The sequence below is a fragment of the Callithrix jacchus genome, chromosome 4, assembly GCF_049354715.1.
Source record: "Callithrix jacchus isolate 240 chromosome 4, calJac240_pri, whole genome shotgun sequence".
In the NCBI taxonomy this organism is placed as follows: Eukaryota; Metazoa; Chordata; class Mammalia; order Primates; family Cebidae; genus Callithrix; species Callithrix jacchus.
In genome coordinates, this window is record NC_133505.1 from 169,532,025 (window position 1) to 169,557,736 (window position 25,712).

A 25,712-nucleotide genomic window follows, 5' to 3' on the forward strand; every position below is an offset into this window, starting at 1 on the left:
TAGGATTGTTTTTTCTAGCTCTGTACAGAATGATGGTAATATTTTGATGGTATTGCACTTAATTTGTAAATTACTTTTGGCAATATGGTCTTTTTCACAACATTGATTCTATCCATCTATCACTATATGATGTGTTTCCATTTGTTTGTGTCATTTATGATTTCTTTCAGCAATGTTTTGTAGTTTTCCTTATAGAGGTCTTTCATGTCCTTGGTTAGATATATTTTATTTCTTATTATTTTATTTTGTTTGCAACTATTGTCAAAGGGGTTGAGTTTTTTATTTGATTCTCAGCTTTGTTGCTGTTGATGTATAGAAGAGTTACTGATTTGCATACATGAATTTTTACCAGTTTTAGGAGCTTTTTGGATGAGTCTTTAGGGTTGTCTTGGTACACAATCATATCATCAGGAAACAGCAACAGTTTGACTTCCTCTTTACTGATTTGAATGCCCTTGATTTTTTTTTTTTCTTTTGTCTTATTGCTCTGGCTGGGACCTCAAATACTATATTGAATAGCATTGGTGAAGGTAGACATCCTTGTCTTGTTCCATTTCTCAGGGGGAATGGTTTCAACTTTTCCCCATTCAGTATAATGTTGGCTGTGGGATTGTCATAGATAGCTTTTAGTCCCTTAAGGTATGTCCCTCTGTGCTGATTTTGCTGAGGGTTTTAATCATAAAGTGATGTTGAATTTTGTCAAATGCTTTTTCTGCATATATTGAGATGGCCATGTAATTTTTGTTTTTAATTCTGCTTATGTGGTTTCTCACATTTATTGACTTATGTATGTTAAACCATCCCTGCACATCGGGTATGAAACACACTTAATCACGGTGGATTATCTTTTCTTTATGCTGTTGGATTCACTTTGCTAGTTGTTTATTGAGGATTTTCACATCTATGTTCATCAGGGATGTTTCTCTGTAGTTTTCTTTTTTTATGTCCTTCTCTGGTTTTGGTATTAGAGTGATATTGATTTCATAGAATGATTTAAGGGAGAATCCCTCTTTATCTTTTGGAATAGTTTCAGTGAGATTGGTACCAATTCTTCTTTGAATGTCTGATAGAATTCAGCTGTAAATCCATCTGGTCCTGGACATTTTTTTTGGTTGGGAGTTTTTAAATAGTGTTTCAATATTGTTACTTGTTATTTTGGTCTGTTAAGGGTTTGTGTTTCTTCTTGATTTAATCTAGGAGGGTTAAATTTCCGGGAATTTACCCAACTTCTCCAGATTTTCTAGTTTGTGTGCGTAAAGGTATCTATAGTAGCTTTAAATGATCTTTTTTATTTCTGCAGTATCAGTTATAGTATCTCCCATTTTGTTTCCAGTTGAGCTTATTTGAATTTTTTGTCTTCTTTTCTTGGTTAACTTTGTGAATTGTCTATCAATTTTGTTCATCTTTTCAAAGAACCAGCTTTTTGTTTTATTTATCTTTTGTATTGTCTTATTTTTGTTTCATGTAGTTCTGCTCTGATCTTTGTCATTTCTTTTCTTCTGCTGGGTTTGGGTTTGGATTTTTGTTTGTTTGTTTGTTTCTCTGGTTCCTTGAGTTGTGATGTTAGACTGTCTATTTGTGGTTTTTTAGACTTTGTGATGTAGGCATTTCATGTTATGAGCTTTTACTTTTAGGACCACTTTTGCTGTTTCCCAGTGGTTTTCATAAATTATGTCACTATTACTCAGTTCAAATAATTTTTAAATTTCAATCTGGATTTTATTGTTAGCCCAAAAATAATTCATGAGCAGATTATTTAATTTCCATGTTTTTGTATGGTTTTGAGGATTCCTTTTGGAGTTAATTTTTAGTTTTATTCCTGTGGTCTGAGAGGGTACTTGATATAAATTTTAATTTTCTTAAATGTATTGAGACTTGTTTTGGGGCCTGTGATATGGTCTATCCTGGAGAATGTTCCATGTGCTGATGAATAGAATGTATATTCTGCAATTATTCTGTAGAATGTTCTGTAAATATCTGTTAAGTCCATTTGTTATAGGATATAGTTTAAGTCCATTGTTTCTTTGTTAACTATCTGTCTTGATGAACTGTCTGATGCATTCAGTGGAGTATTGAAGTCTCCTACTATTATTGTGTTGCCATCTATCTCATTTCCTAAGTCTAGTAATAATTGTTTAGGAATTTGGGAGTTCCAGTGTTAGGTGTATATATTTTTTGGATTGTGATATTTTCCTGTTGAACTGATCCTTTTATCATTATATAATTCCCCTCTTTGTCTTTTTAAACTGTTGTTGCCTTAAAGTCTGTTTCGTCTGACATAAGAATAGCTCCTCCTACTTGTGTTTGGTTTCCATTTGCATGGAATGTTATTTTACACTCCTTTCCCTAGAAGTTTATGTGAGTGCTTATGCATTAGATGAGTCTCTTAAAGACAGCAGATACTTCATTAGTAGATTTTTATCCATTCTGCCATTCTGTATCTTTAAGTGGAGGATTTAGGCCATTTACGTTTACTGTTAGTATTGAGATATGAGGTACTATTTTATTCATCATGCTAGTTGTTACCTAAATACCTTATTTCTCTTTTCCAATGTGTTAGTATTTTATAGGCCCTGTGAGATTTATGCTTTAAGGAGGTTCTATTTTGGTGTATTTCAAGGTTTTGTTTCAAGATTTAGCACTCCTTTTAGCATTTCTTATAATGCTGGCTTGCTAGTGGCAAATTCTCTCAGCATTTTTTTTAATCTAAAAATGTCTTTACCACTCTTTCATTTATAAAGGTTAGTTTTACTGTATACAAAATTCTTGGCTGGTAATTATTTTGTTTGAGGAGGCTAAAGATAGGACTCCAGTCTCTTCTGGCTTGTAGGGTTTCTGCTAATACATCTGCTATTAATCTGATAGGTTTTCCCTTATAGGTTACCTGATGCTTTTGCCTCACAGCTCTTAAGATTCTTTCCTTTGTCTTGACTTCAGATAAGCTGATGACTGTGTGCCTAGGTGATGATCTTTTTGCAATGAATGTTTCAGCCATTCTTTGAACTTCTTGTAATTGGATGTCTAGAACTATAGTGAGGCCAGAGAAGGGTTCCTCAATTATTCCCTCAAATATGTTTTCCAAACTTTTAGATTTCTCTTCTTTCTCAGGAATACCAATTATTCTTAGGTTTGCCTGTTTAACATAATCCAAAATTTCTTGGAGGTTTTGTTCATTTTTTAAATTCTATTTTCTTTTTAAAACTTTTTTATTTCAATAGGATTTTGGGAAACAGGTGGTGTTTGGTTAGATGAATAAGTTCTTTAGTTATGATTTATGAGACTTTGGTGCACCATCACCTAAGCAATGTACACAGTGTCCAACATGTAGTCTTCTTTCCCTCACCATCCCCACCACTTCCCCTGAATTTCCAAAGTCCAATATATCATTCTTATGCCTTTGCATTCTCATAGCTTAGCTCCCACATTTTAAAGAGAACATATGATGCTTGGTTTTTCATTCCTGAATTACTTCTCTTAGAATAATAGTCTCCAGTTTCATCCAGTTTGCAGCAAATGCCATTATTTCATTCCTGTTTATGGCCAAGTAGTATTTCATAGTATATAAATACCACATTTTCTTTTCCCACCCCTTGATTTATGGGCATATGGGCTGGTTCCATATTTTTGGAATTTTCACATTGTACTGCTATAAACATGCTGTGCAAGTATCTTCTTGTATAATGACTGATTTTCCTTTGGGTAGATACCTAGTATTGGGATTGCTGGATCAAATGGTAGATCTACTTTTAGTTCTTTAAGAAATCTTCACACTGTTTAGTGGTTATACTAGTTTACATTCCCACCAACAGTGTTAGTGTTCCCTTTTTACCACATCCATGCCCACATTTATTATTTTTTAATTTTTTGATTATGGTCGCTGCTTCAGGAGTGAAGTGGTATCATATTGTGTTTTTGATATGCATTTTTTTGATATTAGTAATTTTTGAACATTTTTCTATATATTTGTTGGCCATTTGTATATCTTTTTTTGAGAATTGTCTATTCATGTCCTTAGCCCACTTTTTCATGGGATTGTTTGTTTTTCTTCTTGCTGATTTGTTCAAGTTATTTGTAGATTCTGGATATTAGTTCTTTGTTGAACTGTGAAAATTATCTCTTACTCTGTGGGTTGTCTGTCAACTCTGCTGATTATTTATTTTGCTGTGCAGAAGCTTAAGAAAGAGAATCTCTGGTGCTCGCTTTGGCAGCACATATACTAAAATTGGAACGATACAGAGAAGATTAGCATGGCCCCTGTGCAAGGATGACATGCAAATTTGTGAAGCGTTCCATATTTAAAAAAAAAGAAAGAGAATCTCTGAACAGGCCAATAAAAGCAGTGAGATTGAAATGGTAATTTAAAAACTTCCACCAAAAAAAAGTTCAGAAATGGATGGATTCACAGCTGAATTCTATCAGACATTCAAAGAAGAATTGGTACCAATCATATTGACACCATTCCAAAAGATAGAGAAGAGGGAATCCTCCCTTAAGTCATTCTATGAAATCACTATCACCCTAATACCAAAACCAGAGAAGGATGTAAACAAAAAGAAAACTACAGACCAATGTCCCTGATGAATATAGACATGAAAATCCTCAACAACCTACTAGTGAAATGATTCCAAAAACATATCAAAAAGATAATTCACCATGATCAAGTGGGTTTTATACCTCAGACAGGGATGGTTTAACATACATAGGTCAATAAATGTGAGAAACCACACAAACAAAATTAAAAACAAAAATCACATGATCATCTCAATAGGTGCAGAAAAAAATATTCAACAAAATCCAGCATCCTTCTGTGATTAAAACTCTCAGCAAAATCAGCATAGAACAGACATACCTTAGGATAATAAAAGCCATCTATGACAGTCCCACAGCCAACATTACACTGAATGGGGAAAAGCCAAAATCTTCCCCCTGAAAACTGGAATGAAACAAGACTGTTCACTTTCACCAGTGATATTCAACATAGTACCAGAAGTCCTAGCCAGAGCAATCAGACAAGAGAAAGAAATCAAGGGCATTCAAATTGATAAAGAGGAAGTCAAACTGTTGCTATTTCCTGGTGATATGATTGTATACCAAGAAAATCCTAAATACTCATCTAAAAAGCTCCTCTAACTGGTAAATGAATTCAGCAAAGTTTCAAGATGCAAAATTCATGTACACAAATCAGTAGCTCTGCTATACACCAACAGCAACAAAGCTGAGAATCAAATCAAGAACTCAACCCCTTTCACGATAACTGCAAATAAATAAAATACTTAGGAATATACCTAACCAAGGACAGAAAAGACCTCTACAAGGAAAACTACTAAAGACTGCTGAAAGAAATCATAAACAACACAAACAAAAGGAAACACATCCCATGCTCATGGATGGGTGGAATCAATATTGGGAAAATGGCCATACTGCCAATAGTAATTTACAAATTCAGTGCAATTCCAATCAAAATACCACCATCATTTTTTACAGAGCTAGAAAAAACAATCCTAAAATTCATATGAAACCAAAAAAGAGCCCACCTAGCCAAAGCAGGACTAAGCAAAAAGAACAAATTTGAAGGTATCATATTATTTAACCTCAAACTGTAAGACCATAGTCATCAAAACCGCATGATACTGTTATTAAAAAGGTATATCAACCAGTGAAACAATAGATAACCCAGAAGTAAAGCCAAATACTTAGTCTACTGATTTTCAACAAAGCAAACAAAGCACATAAAGTGGAAAAAGGACTCACTCTTCAACAAATGGTGCTAGGAAAATTGGCAAGCCACATGTAGAAAAATGAAGCTGGATTCTCATCTTTCACCTTATACACAAATCAACTTGAGATGGATCAAAGAGTTAAATCTAAGACCTGAAACCATAAAAATCCTAGAAGATAAATATCAGAGAAACCCTTCTAGCCATTGTCTTAGGCAAAGACTTCACGACCAAGAACCTTGAAGCAAATGCAACAAAAACACTGATAAATAGATAGGACTTTTTTTTTCTTTGTTTTTGTCTGATTGGGTTAATTCAAAAGCCTTGTCTTTTAACTCTGACGTTATTTTTTCTGCTTGTTGTAACTTATTGTTGAACAATTTCCAGTGCATTTTATATTTCTCTAAATGTGTCTTTTATTTCCAGAAGTTGTGATTGTTTTTTCTTTATGATATCTTTTTCTCTGGAGAATTTTTCATTCCTATCCTGTATTTTTTTTTCAAATTTTTAAAGTTGGTTTTCAACTTTGTCTGCTATCTTTTTGAGTAGCTTAATAATAAACCTTCTGAATTTTTTGTTTGGCAATCCAGATATTTCTTCTTGGTTTGCATTGATTGCTGGAGAGTTGTGTGTTTTTCTGGTGGTTTTACAGAGCCTGTTTTGTCATATTACCAGAATGTTTTTTTCTGGTTTCTGCTCCTTTGGGTAGACTACTTCAGTAGAAAAATCTAGAACTCAATGCTGCTCTTCAGATTCTTTTGTCCCACAAGTTGATCCCTTGATGTGTTGTGTTCCCACTTCCCTTAAGAATGGGGTTTCCTGAGAGCCAGATTGCATTGATTGTTATTTCTTTTCTGGGTCTAGACACTCTGTGGAGCTACCAGGCTCTGGGCTGGTGCTGGGAAATGTCTACAATCTTCCAGTCTCCCAGCCATGGATACTAGCATGATATGGTTTGACTGTGACCCCACCCAAATCTCATCTTGAATTGTAGCTCCCATAATCTCCACATGTCATGGGAGGGGCCTGGTAGGAGGTAACTGAATCCTGGGGGTAGGCTTTTCCCATGCTTTTCTCATGACAGTGAATAAGTCTCATGAAATCTGATGGTTTTATAAAGGGCAGTTTCCCTACACACATTCTCTTGTCTCCTACCATGTGAGACGTGCCTTTGCTCCTCCTTTGCCTTCTGCCATGATTATGAGGCCTCCTTAGCCAGGTGGAACTGTGAGTCCATTAAACCTCTTTTTCTTTACTAAATTACCCAATCTTAGGTATGTCTTCACTAGCAACATGAAAACAGACTAATACACAGCACCTGCTCTTGTGGAGGTGGCAGGGAGTGAAGTAGATGGACTCTGTGAGAGGCCATATCTGTAGATATGTGTAGTGTGGTGACTTTCTCAAATGCTGGTTATGCTAGCAGTGAAGACGTCACATGGACAGACCCAGGACCTCAGGTTATCCAGGATGCTGCAGGCAGTGGAATTAGCTGTTTTCTCCTTCCTTGGAGCAGGATTATGTTGTTATGAGTTACTGTAATGTCCTGAGTTGGTTGGCCTCCAGCCAGGTGGTGTCACATTCAAGAGAACACCAGTTTTACACTCATCTCATGGAATTTGCAGTGGCATGCCACTTCTTTCAAGGGACCTGTGAATTCTTTTGGTTTTCCTGATACATTCTTGAGGTGGTTCTTGGAGCAAAAGTCCATGGTGTGAGTCTCCACATGCTTTTCTCTCCATCCAAGTGGGCGCTACATGTTAGCCCTGTCTTCTCTCTGCCATCTTCCTCTCTGAGTTCAGGAGCAATTAATTTTAAATTGAGGAAGAATGTTGTGAATTTCACTAGGGACACAGTGTGGGATTGGAACAGAAATTTAACTGAATAAAGAGGAGAAGGGTCAATCAAGGTAGAGACAAGGATAAGTACAGGACAGGTTCAGCATAGATGGAAGCTGGGACACTTGAGTTAAGGAGACCATAGCTGTGAAGCTGGGCAGATGGATATGCATGGACAAGCCTTAGAACAGGAGTTCGGATTTCATTTATTGGATATGAAAACAGCCACATAGCTGTTTTGGAAAGGGAAGCTGTTTTGGATAGGATCAGCTATGTTCCACAGAAAGCTATTATGTAGCCATTCTATGGAGAATCGTCAGAAATCGGTAAACTTCAAAATGTTCATAGACTTTAGTGGGGTAATCCCATTTCTGAGAGTTTATAGTAAGGAAACAACTGAATCTATTGAAAGAGTTTTATGTGCAATGTATTCATTAAAATGCCAAACAAGAAAGGGAATGGTTATGTAAGCTATGGTCTAATCTTTTAATGAAATATTAAGAAAACACTATGAATTTAAAAGTTTGCAAAGGGTTATTAATTATATGAGAAAAATAATAGGCTATAGTAGAAGAAAAAGAAAAACAGAAAAGTATGAGTAAGGTTTGATTGCAATATTTTAACACAATGTATGTGGGAAAATAAGTGGGAGCTACTGAGTGGTGAAACTATTTTTTTTTCTACATTACAACGTTCAATACATTTCTCTAAGCAAGTATTAGTTATACGATGAAAAAATTCAATATACTTTTTAAATAGCCCAATCAAGAATAGACATATGCAATTCTACTACTTTGGTAAGACAATAACCAAGCAATGGCAGTGAGAATTTAGAGAAGGGGACAGATTAAGATTTGAGGTATAACATTGTTCTCATGGCCATAAAGATAAGAAAGACCTGAGGCAATAAGGACACTACTCACTCTGACTTCTACAGCTGGTTAGATGCTGATGCTCCAGGTCACAATAGCATATGCAGGAGGAGAAGCAGGGTCAGAAGAGGAAACCTCCTGAGTTTGGTATTGAATGTGTTTATTTGGAAGGATTCTGAAGGTATCTGACAGATGTATCCTAATGGCAGATGGAGATAAAAGTACAGTCATATCTCAGTAGTTATGGAAGATTTGTTCCAGGACTTTTTTTCAGATGCCAAAAGCCATGGATGCTGAAGTCCCCGACATAAATGACATCGTATTTGCCTATAACCTACACACATCCTCCTGTATACTTTAAACCATCTCGAGACTACTTACAATACCTAATAAGCGTAAATGCTATGTGAATATTTGTTATACTCTGTTGTTGAGGAAATGATAACCAAAAAAAGTCTCTTTATGTTCAGTGCAGACACATCAAATTCATTTTTTTCTGAATATTTTCAATCCTTGGTTGATCAAATACACAGACGGAAAGCCTGCAGATATGAAGGGCTGTGTTCAGTAATTCCTTATTTTTAAGTCTGAACAATTTTTAAGCTGCGTGTATATACTACATATTCTTCATCCATCCATTTGTTGAAGGACATTTAGTTTGTTTCCATATCTGGGCTATTGTGAATAATTCCATAGTGAACATGGGGGGATAGATATCTCTTTGGGATCCTGACTTCAATTCCTTTGAATATATACCCGGAATTGGGATTGATTGATGGATCATGTGATGTTGGTTAGAGGGTACAAAGTTTCAGTTATACAAGAAGAATAATTTCTGCAGATCTAATGTACAGCGTGGTGATGATAATTATAATACTTTATATTTGTATGCTTGTAATTTGCTGATAATAAATCTTAAATAAATCTTACCACTCACACATGTGTGCATGCACACACACACCACACATGTGCACAGAGATAATTAGATAATTATGTGAGATAATTAGAACATGTTAATTAGGTTGATTGTGGTGATCATTTTACAATGTATACATATATCAAGACATTAAGCCGTATACCCTAAATATATACAATGTTTATGTGCCAATGATATCTTAAAGCTGTTTTTTAAAAAGTGGTCATTACTGACAAAAATACAATAAAATCATCACTTTCAAGTCCCATAATGGAGGCAATAAAAGTAATTTAATAATATGTTCATATTCTTCAAACCAGATATAGAGAATTCATTTGTGCTTCGATCTAAACTAGACCCCCCCGAAATCATTATGCACAAAGATGTTCTAGGTTAGAGCTAGAGAAAACAGAAACTGAGATTAACAAGACATTCCACTGAACTAAGGGAATGGCTAGCTAATTCATGATGAATCCATTCTATGGAATATTGTACAGCAATTTAAAATAATATATTAACAAAATGAAATACTCATGCCAAATTTTCAAAATAGCATGTTGAATTGATACAGCAAGACTTTGTCCTTGTACGATATTATATAAACAAGTCTAGACTAATCACATTTCAAGGTATTAACAGTAATTGTCTCAAAGTTTTTTAGAAAAGTAGAATATGTGCTGAGTAATCAGGGTTAAAATTGAATTGGAGAATCCTACAGTAGCATAAGTCATGGGCAGTCATTAAACTCGAGAGACATTATGTTGTCTCTCTTAATAACTGTTTAGTATCTAGATTTTATACAATCAACGAAAGCATTTTAGTGATTCAGTCATGTTTACCAGAAGTCAATTAGAGCCTTAGGCCTTTGTAATTTGGGGATGTTCAATGAATGAACATAGTTTTAAAATTGGTTTGATAAAGGCAAAACTTGACATTAGTGTATAGTAATCCATTTTCTTACTTTTCTTCAGAAAGTATGTCATGCTCAATTTTAAGAAATTAAGAAACAAATCTGCATAAGGCAAAAACACTAAAGATTTGTTTGCCCTAAGATATGTTTTGCTCACTATAATTGGATTGTCGGAATGTGTCTGACATATGCTAATGAAAAAGTGAAAAAGCCAAAATGTGATTTATTTGGTTACATTAGTCCTTTTTATAGTCAAACAAGCAACACTTATTTTTCTCCTTCTTAGATTCTAGTAATAAAAAATTACAAAATCACATCACCTTGGCCCTTAAGTAACAGGTGAAAACTGCTGACAGAAGGCAGCGAATCATGTCTTCCAATGAGTAGTAGAATAATGCTGGAAATTTGAAAACTTCAGTGTCAAGGTGGGCCTATGTATTCGTGACAGACTTCATAGAGAAGGTGACAATTTGACATAGGTCTTGAAAGCAAGGCAGTGGTAAAGAAGAGGGACCTTCAGATAAACTCAGTAGATTATTCTTCGAAGTGGTGATTTCAGTTTCCATTCTAATCAGCCAGGAATGAGAATCCTTGCCTGCCAGCTGTACTTTGCATTCCTCCTGCAGGACACGGCCACAGTCACAGCACCAGTCTGCTGTTTCTCACACCCGAATAGGAAAGAATTTGCACTATTCCCTACTGGACAGATATTCATATTGGCAGAAAGGATATGAAAAAATGACATTTTTAATTACTTGTGCAATCAATCCAAAAACATTATTACTAGAAATTCCTAAGTAATTATGGGTAAAAATAAAGATAAATAAGAGGATATCAAGAGATGGCTGGAAGCCCTATTCATAGTGGTAGGAAGCAGTTGGGCTTCTTCATTCCTCTCTTTAGAACTGTTATGTCTCAGAATGCAAATCCTAGCTCTGGTCCTCACTGCATATATAGAATGGTACAATGTATTTAACCTACCTGTGCTAATTCAGCAGACATTTATCAGCACCTGTCATGTGCAAGCTGTTTATTGGCCTGTGAGTTCTAGGTACCTTAACCATAGCCTGCACTAGACAGGTGTGTGCCAGAGCCCTGCTCATAGTAGAAGCTCAATACAAGATTGGATAGTCACTGTCCACCTAACTCTTTAGCCCCTAAACCAATTTAAATTGGTTTAAATATTTTAAAAATTTAGAAATAAAACTGGCTTGGCCTTCTGTGTATTTCATTAACATTTTAGTGACACACAGAATTCCTTTCTTAAAGGAGATTAGCATTCCACATAGTAAAACATTTTAATTATAAAAATTGTGTTTATTACATGAAGTCTGCTCTTTCCAGGCAAGGTCTAATCCACTCTACGTGATTCATTTTCTCGTGAGTTTTGGTTTAGCCTCAGCCTTTCAAAATTTCGAAGTGGAATATCATTAATCCTGGTGATTCATGGCCTGCCCCTGGTATTTTGCAGTCTATAGTATGAAATCTTTCATTTAGAAAACTGCAAATGGAGGTGAGAACCTAATGTATTACTTAGGAACATTAATTATGAAACATAATTATAAACATGAATTCTACAATGGTAATAATTTTACAGCTTGTAATTGTACCAGAAACCTCCAACTGGATGTACTTGTAACGTCCTATGGTTGGATTCGTTTCAATGGATTGCAAAAGAGTGAGCCATCGGCAGGCTTTTATTTAGATTAGTCTGATAATTAAGATCCTTGTCCTGGGTTACACATCTGAAGTAGCAGGGAACTGAGTAATTTTAGTCTAGGCCATGCAAGCCAGATTCACTTTTCCTCCCTCTTGCAGACCTGGAGGACAGTCTGTAAATGGAATCAGGCTTCACTGGCCAACCAGCAGTGCCTGGTCTCTGAGATAGCGCCTTCCCACAGGTTACGGTGCAGGGTACTTGGAGGGTCAAAAACTTCTTGCTGTGTTTTCTCTGTTTTCGCAATGGACAGACTTGCCCAGAAGTCACTCTCTGAGGGTGTTTTTGGAGATCACTTCCTGGGCTTTCGAGTGGAGGAACCCCCATTGCACTCCCATCACACTCCCCATACCAGTGGGTCCGTGTGTGCTCCAAAGGGGTCCCTGTCGCTTCAAACAAAAGAGTGTAGTGGCATCCTTACAGCATGGCGTTCGGAGCCTTTGCAGAGAAACTGATCAGGATTTAAACTGTAGCTGTGGCATTCTCTGTGTGTGGCCTTGGGCATGCATCTTAACTCCCTTCATCTGTAACATGGGTACATCGCAGGCTGCCATAAGGATGGGGGATGACACACATGGCCCAGCAGGAACTCAGCAAATGGTAATTCACATGATCGCCATTTCATATCGCTGTACACAGCATCTATTTATCCGAGGGCTGATATTCACCACTCCTTTGCAGCAGGCTCTGTGTTAGAAAGGGAAGACATGGCAATGAATGATGTAGTCTCTACCCTTGGGGAGTTTATGGTTTAGGGAGGAGAGAGCCAGGAAAATGTGAAATTACCTCTGAGCTATGGTAGGCCTGAGTCTTAGGGGCTCCTGGAACCCTTCGGGAGCTCTTAGCCCAGCCTCAGAGAGCTGCCAGCAAAAACCTTCTGAGAACTGGTGGCTGTGATTTTGAAGGAGAGGCAAGAGTCTGTCCTGGGACAGCTGAAAGAGCCCTATCAGCAGAGGTGGTGGCACATGTGAGGCCTTGGGGACAGGCTACAGGTGTGCCTACAGGACTCCCAAGGACCTTGGCACAACCACACAGCTGAGTCCTTTGGATGCTGCAGTGTAAGCTGAAGACCCTGAAACACGTGGGCTGCAGACTATTCAATAACCTATTTGATGTACTGTCCACAGAGTTAACGAAATCTGAAGAAGGAGGAAATGGGTCTCCATGAGGGGAATAGCAGACAACACCACAATTCTCCAAAGAGCTTTTGAGCACTGGCCACAGGGAGATCAGTGCTCTAGGATCCAATAAACCCGCTGTCTCCACTGTACACACAACTTGCATATTTATGTATCTCCCAGTCCTAGCTCCAGAGAATGTCGCATAAGAACCAAGGTGAGCCAAGAGTTTTATTTAATGAAGTGGGAGTGACAGCCGGTAAACAGAAAGCAGAATAGGTTTGAAAGCCTTCAGGCCAAATCAAAGAGAAAACCACAGGTCTCTGGGGGTAACTTCTGATATGACTCAGTCTCTATCTTGTACGCGGGAAATAGCAGCTTTTCTAAGAACATGATATCCTTTCCCATTTACACGGTATAATTACTACTTTAGGGAATTATCTTCACTCTATTTGGTTCTTGGTGGAATTTGATTTCATTATATGATCTTGTTTGTGGGTTTTGGGGCGTAAGCTGTAGACAACATTCACTTATTCACAGAATAAAACATAGAAAGGTTACGCTGATAAGATTTTGCTATAATTTTTATATAAGGTAATTAAATTCCAGCCTAATATGCCAAGACAGAACATTACCATATCCATTTGGCATTTGTTTGGCCCCAGAAAGAAGTCCACTGATAGTGTACCCATTTAATATAATTACCCTCTTATGCATAAAATCATGTGTTTGAAGAGTCAGGGAACCTGCTGTATTCACTGCAGTAAGTTGTAAATGAAATGAAATCACCCTGACTATGATATTAAAAATATTAAGAACATTTTTTAGTCAGTCTGCGCTGAGTAAAGGCAAATTTTTCAGAATGACAGAATATTATAAGCATTTATTTGGAAATAAGAATCTTAAGAACTTTTAATTAAAATGTGACTTGGGCTGATCTGTATAACACACTGTAGGCCTCTCTAGTTGACTAATACTGGTGCATGTGTGTTGCATGGAACCACGGTCTTTCAGGAATCAGTTCTGATTTGCTGACCATCGCAGCATTTGTTCATTGCTAGATAAGGCTTCCCACAGGGCAGTTTCTTGATTGACTGTCAGTAAGACTCACCTGTTTAATCTTTAAAGCCTTCCTTCCGCGTGACCCTCCAAATGCTCTCTGATGCCATCTATACACATGGAAGGTGAAGAAAAGTCATTTGACCCAAGTAACAGAGTAATTTTAAAACTTTTTCAGGTTAAAAAAAAAAGAACGGAAATGATTTAAAACAGAACAACTATAGCTTAAGTATCTTGGTGTTGCCTGCAGTGCCTTGATCATAATATACAGCCTAAAAGTAGTAACTGAATTAATGAATGAATGAGTTAATCAGTTAGTTGATAAAAAGAAATGTCTTCACATTTTGCAAAACAGTCGGTTAGGTGGTTGGTGAAGGTTCTGTTTATTGACAAGTGAATAGAGGAAAACGTTACTGTAGATAATCAAGAGACTGTAAATGGCTACTTTTGTGTGTGAAAGTGTTTTCTTGTCATTAAACTCTATTTCTGAGATAGTTCTACCCATTAGTGATTGCCAGACCTCAGAGAACCTTGACTCCTTCGTACCAAGACCATAACCCAGATTCCTAAAGGCTGGATGCTATCCTCAGATGTGTTTGATAAACCTGTGCAATTATTTTTTGAGACTTTCAAATATGAGAATTTTCATGTCCAAATTTCTGGCTTCTTCAGAAAACTGCAATTTCTGGGAATGCTGGACCCATGTTCTTGTATGTCAGTGAATCTCTGTAGTCAAGTAACACCTACCCCTTCTAGATGGTATGTCTTGCCCAGGTTTCTTCATTCTCACCAGTTGCTGCCAACTCCAACATGGCAGTGTAATGCCAATTGATGTTTCTGATCTTGTTTCTGTTATTATTTCTCTTACGGTAGATGAATACTTCTGTGGCCCCAGATTGCCTGGATAAGTATGTGTCATCAGATAAAATGAAAGTGAGCATATTTTCATTTGGAGATGGAATAATCATCTCTTGCTGATTAATCCGCAAATGAACCATGTGTGTGGGGAAAGAATACCATAAAGCTTGCTTCAATAATTCACTTCACTTGCATAATTCCTATAAGCATTTGAATGTTCAACCCTTGCTTTACAAATATCAGTGAGGAAGGGAAGAGGAAATCGAGTCTGTTTGCAATACCAGAATAGAGTCAGAAAAAAAATAAGCCGGAAAAACCTGGGAAGGTATAGACAGCAGGGCATTAAAGGAGACCGGAAATATTTCCAACTCAAACTTAACTTTTTTCTCTATCCACTTCTTGCCAAATATTGTTTCGTTTTTAATTATTCTCTCTTTTCATTTTCAGTTTTAATTACCTCTACTGTCCCCATCTTCTCCCCAGAAATTTTTGGCTTATCAACAACTGGAGGTAGAATGGGATTAGAAGGAAATGAAATCCAACACCAGCAACAGTAATAATGATAATATGTCATGTATTGCTCTTCTTCTCTCTGCCTGCCACCGGGTTAGGGGCTTCAAATACTTTAGCCTTAATCCTCTCAATAATTATTTCAGATAGCATTGCACCCCCATTCTCACAGATGACACGACCAAAGCTTAGAATGATTAATCTTCCGCAGCCGAAAAGAGCAGAGCGGAGATTCGGATGAGGTCCGCACGATCGCACTATGCGTGCTCTTTCCACTTGGACTTGCTTAATAGTTGGCTAATCATTCCAACTGGATCATTAACTCATGCTTAAAAAGATAATGACCATATCAGTCTCTTTCAGAGTTCATTGATCTTGAATTAGAATTTACAAAAATATTCTCTTCCAGTAATTTAAGCCACGGTTAGTCTTTACTTTCCCAAACTAAGTCATGAAAAGATTTTAAAATTTCAGAGCTTTCATTGCATAGTTTTCTAATATGTATTTGAACATATATATCATTATATGTGAAGAATATTAGCTGTAATAAATATATATTTCTAATATGTATATGAACATATATATAATTATATATAAAGTATATTCGCTATAATGTTGTATTAGTTTGTTTTCATACTGCTAAAAAGAACTGCCTGAGACTGGGTAATTTATAAAGGAAAGAGGGTTAATTGACTCACAGTTAACTGACATGCCTGGGGTGGCCTCTGGAAACTTACAATCATGGTGGAAGGCAAAGAGGAAGCAAAACACCTTCTTCACAAGGCAGCAGGAAGGAGAAGTGCCAAGGGAAGGGGGAAGAGCCCCTTATAAAACCATCAGTTCTCTTGAGAAACTCCCTCACTATCAGGAGAACAGCATGGGGGAAACTGCCCCTGTGATTCAATGACCTCCACCTGGTGTCACCCTTGACATGTGAGAAGTATGGAGACTATGAGGATTGCAATTCAAGATGAGATTTGTGTGTGTGTCGTGGGGAGGCACAAAGCCTAACCATATCAATTGTATACAAAATTCTAATGTGTGTGTGTACATATATATATATGCATACATACACACACATGTATACATATATCTGCAAATTTAATCTATGGAATTAAAACTGTTTTCTAATGAAAATACTTACTTGTTCATTCATTCAGAGCAGTGTAGAGATGAAAACCTAGAGGCAAAATCTGACCCTACCACTTACTAACTACAAGGCCTTGTTCAAATTACTTACTTGCCTTTATTTCAGTCTTCTTACTTTAAATTAGGATGAAAAATGCCAGCTTTATTTGAAAATTAAATGAGTATATAAGGATATGCAGGTCATCTATTTCTTTCTTGACTTTGCTTGAATAGCTGTTTCTTTCGAGAAATTTGTCCATTTCATGTAAGGTGTATTTATTGTCATAAAGTTCTTAATGACTTTTCTTATTATGCTTTTAATGTGGAATCTGTAGTGGTCCCGTCATTCTCATTCCTGTAAGTGGTAATTTGCGTCTTCTCTCTTTTCGTGATCATTCTTGCCAGAGGTTTATCAACAGTATTTATCTTCTCAAAGAAAGTTTTAGGTTTCATTGATTTTTCCTTATTAATTTTCTGTTTTATATTTGCCTAATTTCCGCTGCAATACTTACTATTTTCTTTGTTCTGATTACTCTGGTTTGCATTTGCTATTCTTTTACTTGTTACTTAAGGTTGAACCTGACCGTTTCCCTCAGACCTTTCCCCTTCTTTTCTAACGGGGATTTTAGTGCTGGTTTCTTCTAATTATTACTTTAGTGGTGGCCCACATATTTGGATATGGTTAATCTTCACTCAGTTAAAAAATTTTTCACTTTTTCTTTGTTTTTTGACACACAGGATTTTGTTTATTTTCCAAGTATTTGGGGATTTTCCTGTTACTAATTATTATTTAATTTCAAGTGGTCAGATAACATACCTTGTGTAACTTGAATTATATTAAATTTATTTATTTTAATTTTTATGGGTACATAGTAGGTATGTGTGTGTATATATTTGTGTGTGTGTGTGTGTGTATCTATCTATATATATATATATATATATATATAGGGTACATGAGATACATATATGTATATGGGGTACAGGAAATATTTTGTTACAGGCTTACGATCTGTAATAATGACATCAGGGTAAAGGGGGTATCCAAAGTTCTTTAATATTTATTGAGACTTGGCCAGGCAAGGTGGCTCACGCCTATAGTCCCAGCACTTTGGGAGGCCAAGGCAGGTGGATCATGAGGTCAAGAGATCGAGACCAGTCTGGTCAACAAGGTGAAACCCTGTCTCTACTAAAAAAAAAAAAAAAAATTAGCTGGGCATGGTGGTGCACACTTGTAGTCCCAGCTACTCGGGAGGCTGAGGCAGGAGAATTGCTTGAACCCAGAAGGTGGAGGTTGCGGTGAGCCAAGATCGTGCCTTACACTCCAGTCTGGGTAACAACAGCAAAACTTCGTCTCAAAAAAAAAAAAATTTCTTGAGACTTATAAACATGAATGTGGTCTATTTTGGTAAATGTTCTGGGTCTACTTTAAAGAATAGGCATGTATGCTACTGTTGGTTATAGTGTCAATTAGATCAATAAGTTGACAGTATCATTTAGAACAATTGACTGATAATGTCCAATTTTTCCATATGTTTACTGATTTTTTGTATATTTGTTCTATGAGTTATTGAGAGAATGGCATTGAAATATCTGATTATAGTTACAGATTTTTCTGATTCTTTTGACAGTTCTGTCAGAATTTGCTTCGTATATTTTGGAGCTCTATTATTAGGTGCGTAACTGTTTCGAATTATATGAAATGACCTTTTTATCCCTGGCAAATTTCTGTGCTCTGAAAACTTGTTTGTTGACGTTAATTTAGCCGTTCCAGCTTTCTTCTCAATCATGTTAGCCTTATTTTATCTTTTTTCATTTTTTTACTTTTAACCTATTTGTGTCTGTATATTTAAAGTATGTTGCTTGGAGGCAGCTTATAATTTTGCCTTGTCTTTTATATAATCTGGTGATGTCTGCTTTTTGATTAATTGCTTCTATTATGATTATGATATGGCTGTTTTATGAATGTGTTATTTTCTGTTTTTATTTGTCCCATGTGTCCTTGTTCCATGGTTTTCCTTTGTTAAAATCTTCTGTTGGGTTAAGTACTTGTTACGATTCCCTTGTATTTCATGTATTTGTTTCGAATTTTTGTTGTGTAATTTTAGTGGTTGCCTTAAAGTTTCCAGTATATATTTTTAACTTACCGCACTGGAACATCAAAAGAGTCTAGACCATTTTATATACAGTAGAATAATATTGCAACATTTTTCCATTTTCTCTCTTAACCTTAGTGCTCTATCATTATCATAGTTTTTGCTTCTATATATAGACCCTACCATACATTATTATTTTTGCTTTCAACAGTCATTTGAAACTGTTGAAATTATCTTTTAGAGCCTTAAACAATAAGAAAAATGTTTCTATTTGCCCATGTAGTTGCCATTTCTGATGGTCTTCATTCCTTTGTGTAGCTCCAGCCTTTCATCTGGTACTATTTTCCTTATCCTTGAATAATTTCCTTGCACATTTCCTGAAGTACAGGTTGGCTGGTTGTAAATTCCTTTGTATATATGAAATGTCTTTATTTTATGTTCCCTTTTGAAAGTGAGACATTCTACTCTGTCTCCTCAGCTTGGGAGACCACTGGAGACTTTACTGGGATCCCCTTTTTTGCCCCACTGACTGCAGGCTTTCTCCCTGGGCAGTGACACCCTTCCCTGATTTGTGTCCCCCTTCTTAGGGGTGACTGCTTCCATTGTCTGATGTCCAGTGCCTTGAGAAACTGATTTATCTCTTTTACCTGTTTTTTAGTTGTTTCAGGCATAATGATTAATCAGGCTCCTCTTGCTCCATTTTGGTCAGAGGTGGCATCTCTAGGCTCTAGATAGAACTGGATGTTCCTAAGAATAACTTCCCAGTCCACCAGGCTAGAACAGAGTGGCTGCCTCAGGGGGCAGCTGGGCATTTTGGTCCCAATTCACAGAAGAGCAGCATCCCCACAGTCTGACCTTGGCTGAGCCTCCCACTGCGTAGCTAGTTTCATTTTAAATCCCCTCTCTCAAGACTTCCTAAATCTCAATTCTCTGACCCACCTGGGCACTACTTAGAATAGTCTCATTATTGTAGTATTGGATTTATAACCTCCAGAAGCACATTCGAGAAAATAAAGGGACTTTGCTAAATTTTAAGCTATTCATTAAGCTGCCCTCAACATTTCATTATCCATGTAGAGTCTACGTTTTTCCATAGTTTCCCCCAACACAAATGCACACTTATGCTCACTCTCTCTCACACACACACTCAGACACAAGAGAGTATTGCTCAGCCCCTCAAACACGGATCACCACAGGGACTTCTGTGAGACCCTTTCTCAGCACCTATGTTCTAACCAGAATGTCTCCTGAAATGAAAGCCAACCGAACAACAGAATTTCCCCAGTAAAATCACAGGTACTTGACTCTGAATGTATAGACTAGGCACAGGTCCAAATCTACGTGGGATCTTGTTGTGACCAGCGTGTGTTTTCCAGATTCTCTAAACTCCTAGAGTTAAAAGAGGGTTATCTGTATCAAATCCTCTCAGGAGATCTCTTCCTTCTTTCAATTTGAGAGGCCCATAGAACAATCATTAGGCAAAGGATCATTTGTGTCAAGTTTTAAGAAAATTTGGCACAAATAATTTAATCACGCCCAATGAAAAGCTTTCTACGAGACCTGGGCCCCCAGAGACTTTATCCTCGCCATCTACAATAGTGGCTCGGCACCTCACATGGTAAGAGGGCCATGTGTCCTTTCCCTCTGTGAAGGCTCTAAGGTTCTGACCTGGGACCTGAGGAATGTTTGAATTGGGTAAGGTGAAAGGAGGCTCCTAATCTACTAAACAGAACATCCATCTGTGTCCTGTCTGAGGATAAATGTTGACATCTCCTGCGATTAAAGCTTGGAACTCCTGGCCTCTTGAGGCAACACTTCAACCAGCTTTAGCTCTTTCAGCATGAGTTGTTTAGCCTTGAGCTAAGCACATCACCTGAGCGGGCTTCTGTTTCTTTTTCTATTGGTACAAAAGGGAGATGACAATTTGCTTTCTAAGATCCTGTCCAATTCCAACAGACTTTGATTATTTTTGTTTGGAAAGTGGCAAAATGACTCTGAGTATAATGCTGTTCTATTCAGTAAATTCTATGAAACAGACTAAAATGCGTGTGACCAATACACTGGGTCCATGTGACCACAACAAAATCCAGATAACTGGGAAAATCTCAGCCATTGACTGAATTCTTTACACCTTATTGAGGCCAATTCATTAATGAAACAGGTCACCCACTGAGATTTCATGTGACCCTTAATAATGAATGAGTGACAGAGTTAGAATAAAGTCTCAGATACCTCAGTATTTCATCCTGTGTAAAGCTTTCGCTCTATACGTTATTCCATAAAATGAAAGTACGCCATATTAAAGGGAAGTGAAATCAGAACTGAAAATATAAAACTTCCCATCACTGCAGTTTATCCTCTTACCATCTCAAATTCAACATTCCGTTAACATGGTTCATTATGCTTAATGATTTCAATAGCATAAAGACAATAGTTTTCAAAAATCACTTAGATCTTCCCGTGGTCTTAGAAAAAGATTTTGTTTACTTTCTGTTGTGGATCTTTTCCAGAATTTGTAATCTAAGTATGATTTTTTTGACAATCCAAATTATGGAAATTATTAGCACAGCTAGCCCCTACTGCACCCTTACAGTGATGAACAATGAGCTAATTAGGTGTGTAGTGGCATATTCTATTGGTGATTAACCAGCTTGGATGGAGTTATTTACACCTCTGGAAGCTGCGTAAATCCTACTCTTCTGAAGCTGGCAATAGAATTTTAAACTTACACTTAAAAGGCTGCTGAAAAACTTTAAATATAAGCTTGATTGTTGTTATAAAATTTCATTTTGTGTGAGATTTGCCTTCCTTTCATTGATTACATATTCATATCTTCATACATTTACATGTTTGTGTTCATGTGTATATATCTTGTCTTGTGCAGGCAGAAAACATTAACATGTTCATATTCAAAAGAAATGAGAACTGATACTAAACTTTGTGGCCTTGTTAATGTTTTGGATTCAAAATCATTTTGAAGATCTAGGGTCCCGATAATATTTCATGTAGTAAAAAGAAACTGAGATTCCCTTAGCAACAACCTTTAGTACAGAGCTCATAAAGTAAATTTGAAAACCGAAGGACTGTAGAGTGACCCATCTGTCTTGCTATGCTAGATGATATGAACTGTTCTTTAATTGTTGTTCTGCGGAGATAAAGAAAGCGAAACACTAGATCCTGATTTATGCAGCATCTTACAAAACCAAAATCCATTTTTACAAAAATTTTGTACTGCATTCCCTCAGAAGCACCAGGAAGAACTGAGGAGGTCATGCTGATGACTTTTATTAGTGTGCTGACATATAAATGATACTACCTGTGGGGAGCGGGTAGGAGAATGGGCCTAAATGCAGTTACCTCCCACTTCATGTCCAGTCCTACTCATCTTTCAGTGCGGCCCCTGCCTCTTTTATAGACAGGCCATGCCTGCCCCGCCGCGTTTAGCCCAGTTCTACTCCTAGCAACTGTTATCCTATCTTTATTCCATCATGCAGCCAGAGTCTGCCTAATGACACCCTTTCAATCATTGTTAGATGAGTCTTGCTGTGTTTTCTCTTCAAAGTGTGGGTCTCTGGGAGCCTCATAAATAGCACCCACCAGGATTCTGAATAAATTGCAAATTTATTCACTCAATGAGAAACATGCAATGTGTCAGCCATGGTTCTGGGCAGAAAGAGACCCCAGCGAATGACACAGATAGAAAGGTGTGTTCTCCTGGAGCCTGCATTCCAACTGGAGGAGACAAAACATAAACAATAATGCAAGAGGTTGTGGGGCCCAGTGACTGAGCGCAGGGTTGCTGAGCCAGGTCCGGGCTTCCTTAGGCAGGTCTGCTCCACTGAGTTCTGCAGCCTGGAGGAGCAGAGGGAACTGTTTTCTGCACATAGACGCTCTCAGGTGGAAAAGGGAGAAGCTTTGCCAGATTTGTCAATCAGGTGAATCAGTTCACCTCCCCTGGAAAGCAGTGAGTAAGGGGTAGAGAAGAGGAACAAAAGCGGCTAGGCGGGTGTGCTTCCTGTCACGGAAGACATCAGGAGTAGAGACTTTCTTCCTCCTGCTGCAGTCATGCGATGCCGAGTGACTGGGATGCGCTCTGAGAAATGTGTTGTTAGGTGATTCTGTCGCAGTGCAGATATCATAGAGTGCACTTACACACACCTAGACTGGACAACCCACTACACACCTAGGCCCTATGTTGTAGCCTGTTGTCCCCAGGAAACAAACCTGTACCACAAGTGATCGTCCCCTATACTATAGGCAGTTGTAATACAATGGAAAGTATTTGTGTATCTACATATAGAAAAGGTGCAGTAAAAATGTAGTATAAAAGATAAAAAATGGGGCCGGATGCAGTGGCCCACACCTGTAATCCCAGCACTTTGGGAGGCTGGGATTGGCAGAGGTGGATCACGAGATCGGGAGTTCAAGACCAGCCTGGCCAAGATGGTGAAACCCTGTCTCTACTAAAAATACAAAAAAATTAGCCAGATATGGTGGTGGATGCCTGTAATCGCAGCTACTCATGAAGCTGAGACAGAGAATTGCTTGAACTCAGGAGGTGAAGGTTGCAGTGAACTGAGATCACGCTACTGCACTCAGCCTGTATGACAAAGCGAGACTCCATCTCAAAAAAAAAAGATAAAAAATGGTACACCTATATAGGGCATTGGCCATAGGGCTTCCAGGACTGAGTGGCTCTAGGCAAGTCAGCGAGTGAGTGGTGAGTGAATGTGAAGGCCAAGGGTATCACTGTACACTGCTGTAGACCTGATAGACACTGTGTACTTAGCCTATATTCCATTTACAAAATATTTTTTCAGTAATACATTAACCTTAGCTTACTGTAAGTTTTTTGCTTTATAAACTTTTCAATTTTTTAGCTTTTGACTCAATAATAGCTTAAAACACTAACACATTATATAGCTGTACAAAATATTTTTTCCTTATATGCTTATTCTATATGCTTTTTATTTTTAAAAATATTTTATTTCTTTTTGCTTTTTACACCATTTTGCTAAAAACAAAGACACAAACATACATGTTAGCCTGAGCCTACACAGGGTCAGGAGCTTCCATGTCACTGTCTTCTCCTCCCACTTCTTCAGGGGCATGAGCAGGTATGAAGGTCTGGAAGGTCTTCAGGGGCATGGGCAGGCATGAAGCTGTCGTCTCCTATGATCACAGTGCCTTCTTCTGGATGCCTCCTGAAAGAACAGGTGTCGAACTAACTGAGTTCCTGTCACATGAAAGGAAACACCAGGGGTAGGAAAAGAGTTCCACCCTAACCTCCACAAATAGATGTGTTTCATGAGGACAAGGAGTAAGGTCTTGTACTTCCTGGTATTTACATGCCTGAGATTTGTTGTCCTAATTGACACATTGTTTCCCTTTTATGCTAATCCTAAGGTCCAAAAGAAATTTAGTTAGATATATTTTTCCAATAGTCAAAACAGAAATGTGAATGCAGTTGTCGTTATGACATTTCAAATTAATTCAGGGGGAAATTCAGTGTCTGCAAAGCCGAAGAAAAAGTCTTGCTTTTTACCATTCAGTAAGAGCCAATGACATCTTGAAGTGAACAGGTTTGGAAAAGTCACCTCAACAGCCAAGATCAACAAATAGCAAGGAACACAAAGAAAGAAAAACTAGCAAGAAAGTAGGAAGTTCAATATGGAAATCGATCACTAATATGTCCATAAGTGTATATATTATTTTAAACAACAGATCTGAATCTGTTTCACTCCAGGGCTTCTATGACGCATGGCTCTGGCAGGCGCATGCTCATTGTCATCTTTCTGAGCAACTGGGCAGAGTCCCACAGCAACAGCTACATTCAATGTTCATGCACACTCTGGAGTCGTGCCAGGCTGTGTATCTGTTTACACGCTATAATGTGCTGACATTACTGCAAGGGCTGAAACGGTATGATTATCATTCTCTACCCATCCATTTCCCTGACAAGAGTGTAAACGCTCGAGTATAGGCACCATCTCTGCTTCACCTCTGCACACTTTTGAACACACAACAGAGTGCCAGGTATACAGCAAGTGCTCAATAAATGTTCATGTCATGATCCAAAACTTTCAGGATCTGTTTAAATCTCTATAGCTGAACTTCTAACACAGTAGCCAAAATCTTACACATGGCTAATAAGCAGTTGAAATATGGCTAGCCCAAATTGTAAAATACAAGAGTTTTAAGACTTCAAATGAAACAATGCAAAATACCTCATTAATAATATTTATATTGACAATGTTGACATGGTAACAATTTGGATATGTTAAGTTAAATGAAATATAATATTAATATTAATTTTACCTCTTTTTACTTTGGCTATGAGAAAATTTTAAATTATTTGTGTGGTTTGCATTTGTGATTTACATTAGATTTGTTTTGGATGATGACAGCCACCTTAGACAAAAACTTGGATGGTAGTTTGAGTTAGTTTTTTTTTTTTCTTTCTCTCTTTTTTTGTTAAGTAGCCACATTCATAAGTTAGCACTATGCCAGTGGAGTGTAAAGGTTTTGCTGTCATTAGAACTTGCATGATTTCCAAACACCACATGTTCTCACTCATAGGTGGATGTTGAACACTGAGAACACATGGACACAGGGAGGGGAGCATCACATGCTGGGCTCTGTCAGGGGGTAAATAGGGGAGGGACAGTGGGGGTGGGGAGTTGGGGAGAGATAGCATGGGGAAAAATGCCAGATATAGGTGATGAGGAGGAAGGCAGCAAATCACACTGCCATGTGTGTACCTATGCAGCAGTCTTGCATGTTCTTCACATGTACCCCAAACCCTAAAATGCAATGAAAAAATAAATAAAAAGTAAATGACAAAAATAAAGAATTTGCGTGATTTCACGGTGGCACATAGAGAATCTTTGTATTGCAATAATAACATGATTAAGAATACCCGTCATCAGCATGACCTTACTCCTGATGATCTTAGAAGCAAACGATGCTCTATTGG

The 25,712-nt window shown here is 37.5% G+C and overlaps 1 protein-coding gene and 1 non-coding gene across 5 annotated transcripts in view; both read left to right on the forward strand.

Moving 5' to 3' along the window:
* Nucleotides 1-25,712, forward strand: part of PACRG (parkin coregulated) — a 592,113-nt gene that overhangs the window by 264,474 nt on the left and 301,927 nt on the right. The window lies entirely within an intron of this gene.
* Nucleotides 4,193-4,299, forward strand: LOC118153238 (U6 spliceosomal RNA). The gene has a single exon (XR_004742495.3). It is a non-coding gene; the product is annotated as a U6 spliceosomal RNA (small nuclear RNA).